Genomic DNA, 4,959 nt, shown 5'->3' on the forward strand with positions numbered 1-4,959 from the left:
AAAGTGGCCAATGTGACGATCTGGATTTAAGTCGATTCGATAACAAATGACGAAAACGGACGGATTTCTCAGGTTTTTACTACAAATGAACACTTTTCACATTCTCCCATGCTACTCGGCTGCTAGTCCTCCTTTCATGCAAAATGTTACGGTCCTAGCTCATGTCCACGGCACCAAAGGGAATTAAAAAGTCATTAATCGATAACTAAAACTTGAATTGTACTACTTCTTACTGGCTATTACACCAACTTAGAAGCTTCATCTGTGTTCTACTATGGTGCTTTTAGTGTCTCCGCATACCGCAGCACGCGACATAGCTTTGCAGACAATAAGTACATCCGTTTCAGAGAGAAGAGCGGCCGATGTGACGATCTGGCTTTAAGTCGATTCAATAACAAATGACGAATACGGACGGATTTCTCAGGTTTTACTACATACGAACACTTTTCACATTCTCCCGCGCATCGCGGCTGCTAGTCCTAGTTTAATCCAAAATCTTAAGGTCCTAGCTCATGTCCAAGGCACCAAAGCCAGCTAAAAAGACAATATTTGATACCTAAAATTTGAATTGTACTACTTCTTACTAACTATTACATCAACTTAGATGCTTCATCTGTGATCCACTATGGTACTTTTAGTGTCTACGCATACCGCAGCATGCGTCATAGCTTTGCAGACGATAAATGTAACCGTTTCAGATAGAAGAGCGGCCAATGTGACGATCTGGCTTTACGTCGATTCGATAACAAATGACGAAAACGGACGTATTTCTCAGGTTTTTACTACATATGAACACTTTTCACAGTCTAACGCGCATCGCGGCTGCTAGTCCTAGTTTAATCCAAAATCTTAAGGTCCTAGCTCATGTCCAAGGCACCAAAGAAGGGTAAAAAGTCAATAATCGATTCCTAAAATTTGAATTGTACTACTTCTTACTGGCTATTACATCAACTTAGAAGCTTCATCTGTGTTCTACTATGGTGCTTTTAGTGTCTCTGCATACCGCAGCACGCGACATAGCTCTGCAGACGATAAATGTAACCGTTCCAGACAGAACTGCGGCCAATGTGACGACCTGGCATTAGGTCGATTCGATAACAAATGACGAAAACGTTCGGATTTTGTCAGGTTTTTACTACATATGAACACTTTTCACATTCTCCCGTGCAACTCGGCTGCTAGTCCTCCTTTCATGCAGAATCTTAAGGTCCTAGCTCATGTCCAAGGCACCAATGCCAGCTAAAACGTCAATAATCGATACCTAAAACTTGAATTGTACTACTTCTTACTGGCTATTACATCAACTTTGATGCTTCATCTGTATTCTACTATGGTGCTTTTAGTGTTTACGCAGCACGCGACATAGCTTTGCACACGATAAGTACAACCGTTTCAGAGAGAAGAGCGGCCAATGTGACGATCTGGCTTTAAGTCGATTTGATAACAAATGACGAAAACGGACGGATTTCTCAGTTTTTTATTGCAAATGAACACTTTTCACATTCTCCCGCGCATCGCGGCTGCTAGTCCTACTTTCATGCAAAATCTTAAGTTCCTAGCTCATGTCCAAGGCACCAAAGAAGGGTACAAATTCAATAATCGATACCTAAAACTTGAATTGTACTACTTCTTACTGGCTATTACAACAACTTACAAGCTTCATCTGTGTTCTACTAAAGGGACGGATTTCTCAGGTTTTTACTACATATGAACACTTTTCACATTGTCCCGTGCAACTCGGCTGCTAGTCCTCCTTTCATGCAAATTGTTAAGGTCCTAGCTCATGTCCAATTCACCAAAGCTAGTTAAAAAGTCAATAATCGATAACTAAAACTTGAATTCTACTACATCTTACTGGCTATTACATCAACTTAGAAGCTTCATCTGTGTTCTACCATGGTGCTTTTAGTGTCTCCGCATACCGCAGCACGCGACGTAGCATTGCAGACGATAAGTACAACCGTTTCAGGGAGAAGAGCGGCCAATGTGACGATCTGGCTTTAAGTCGATTCGATAACAAATGACGAAAACGGACGTATTTCTCAGGTTTTTACTACATATGAACACTTTTCACAGTCTAACGCGCATCGCGGCTGCTAGTCCTAGTTTAATCCAAAATCTTAAGGTCCTAGCTCATGTCCAAGTTACCAAAGAAGGGTAAAAAGTCAATAATCGATAACAAAAACTTGAATTGTACTACTTCATACTAGCTATTACATCTACTTAGAAGCTTCATCTGTGTTCTACTATGGTGCTTTTAGTGTCTCTGCATACCGCAGCACGCGACATAGCTTTGCAGACCATAAATGTAACCGTTTCAGACAGAACTGCGTCCAATGTGACGATCTGGCTTTAAGTCTATTCGATAACAAATGACGAAAACGGACGGATTTCTCAGGTTTTTACTACGTATGAACACTTTTCACTGTCTCCCGTGCAACTCGGCTGCTAGTCCTCCTTTCATGCAGAATCTTAAGGTCCTAGCTCATGTCCAAGGTACCAAAGAAGGGTAAAAAGTCAATAATCGATAACAAAAACTTGAATTGTACTACTTCATACTAGCTATTACATCAACTTAGAAGCTTCATCTGTGTTCTACTATGGTGCTTTTAGTGTCTCTGCATACCGCAGCACGCGACATAGCTTTGCAGACGATAAATGTAACCGTTTCAGACAGAACTGCGGCCAATGTGACGATCTGGCTTTAAGTCGATTCGATAACCAATGACGAAAACGGACGGATTTCTCAGGTTTTTACTTCATATGAACACTTTTCACATCCTCCAGTGCAACGCTACTGCTAGTCCTCCTTTCATACAAAATCTTAAGTTCCTAGCTCCTGTTCAAAGCACCAAAGAAGGGTAAAAAGTTAATAATCGATACCTAAAACTTGAATTGTATTACTTCTTACTGGCTTTTTACATCAACTTAGGAGCTTCATCTGTGTTCTACTATGGTGCTTTTAGTGTCCCCACATACCGCAGCACGCGACATAGCTTTGCAGACGATAAATGTAACCGTTACAGAGAGAAAAGTGGCCAATGTGACCATCTGGCTTTAAGTCGATTCTATAACAAATGACGAAAACGGACGGATTTCTCAGGTTTTTACTACAAATGAACACTTTACACATTCTCCCGTGCTACTCGGCTGCTAGTCCTCCTATCATGCAAAATGTTACGGTTCTAGCTCATGTCCAAGGCACCGAAGGCAGTTAAAAAGTCAATAATCGATAACTAAAACTTGAATTGTACTACTTCTTACTGGCTATTACATCAACTTAGAAGCTTCATCTGTGTTCTACTATGGTGCTTTTAGTGTCTCCGCATACCGCAGCACGCGACATAGCTTTGCAGGCGAAAAATGTAACCGTTTCAGACAGAAGAGCGGCCAATGTGACGATCTTGCTTTAAGTCGATTCGATAACAAATAGCGAAAACGGACGGATTTCTCAGGTTTTTACTACATATGAACACTTTTCACATTCTCCCGTGCTACTCGGCTGCTAGTCCTCCTTTCATGCAAAATGTTAAGGTCCTAGCTCATGTCCAAGGCACCACAGCCAGATAAAAAGTCAATAATCGATAACTAAAACTTGAATTGTACTACTTCTTACTGGCTATTACGTCAACTTAGAAGCTTCATCTGTGTTCTACTATGGTGCTTTTCGTGTCTACGCATACCGCAGCACGCGACATAGCTTTGCAGACGATAAGTACAACCGTTTCAGAGAGAAGCGCGGCCAATGTGACGATCTGGCTTTAAGTCGATTCGATAACAAATGACGAAAACGGACGGATTTCTCAGGTTTTTACTACATATGAACACTTTTCACATTCTCCCGTGCTACTCGGCTGCTAGTCCTCCTTTCATGCAAAATGTTAAGGTCCTAGCTCATGTCCAAGGCACCACAGCCAGATAAAAAGTCAATAATCGATAACAAAAACTTGAATTGTACTACTTCATACTGGCTATTACATCAACTTAGAAGCTTCATCTGTGTTCTACTATGGTGCTTTTAGTGTCTCTACATACCGCAGCACGCGACATAGCTTTGCAGACGATAAATGTAACCTTTTCAGACTTCATACTAGCTATTACATCAACTTAGAAGCATCATCTGCGTTCTACTATGGTGCTTTTAGTGTCTCTACATACCGCAGCACGCGACATAGCTTTGCAGACGATAAGTACAACCGTTTCAGAGAGAAGAGCGGCCTATGTGACGATCTGGGTTTATGTCGATTCGATAACAAATGACGAAAACGTTCGGATTTCTCAGGTTTTTACTACATATGAACACTTTTCACATTCTCCCGTGCAACTCGGCTGCAAGTCCACCCTTCTTGCAGAATCGTAAGGTCCTAGCTCATGTCCAATGCACCAAAGCCAGCTAAAAAGTCAATAATCGATACCTAAAACTTGAATTGTACTACTTCTTACTGGCTATTACATAAACTTAGAAGCTTCATCTGTGTTCTACTATGGTGCTTTTAGTGTCTCCGCATAACGCAGCACGCGACATAGCTTTGCAGACGATAAGTACAACCGTTTCAGAGAGATGAGCGGCCAATGTGACGATCTGGCTTTAAGTCGATTCGATAACAAATGACGCATACGGACGGATTTCTCAGGTTTTTACTACATATGAACACTTTTCACATTCTCCCGTGCAACTCGGCTGCAAGTCCACCCTTCTTGCAGAATCGTAAGGTCCTAGCTCATGTCCAATGCACCAAAGCCAGCTAAAAAGGCAATAATCGATACCTAAAACTTGAATTGTACTACTTCTTACTGGCTATTACATAAACTTAGAAGCTTCATCTGTGTTCTACTATGGTGCTTTTAGTGTCTCCGCATAACGCAGCACGCGACATAGCTTTGCAGACGATAAGTACAACCGTTTCAGAGAGATGAGCGGCCAATGTGACGATCTGGCTTTAAGTCGATTCGATAACA

This window comes from Schistocerca gregaria, unplaced genomic scaffold (genome assembly GCF_023897955.1).
Source record: "Schistocerca gregaria isolate iqSchGreg1 unplaced genomic scaffold, iqSchGreg1.2 ptg000484l, whole genome shotgun sequence".
Taxonomy (NCBI): Eukaryota; Metazoa; Arthropoda; class Insecta; order Orthoptera; family Acrididae; genus Schistocerca; species Schistocerca gregaria.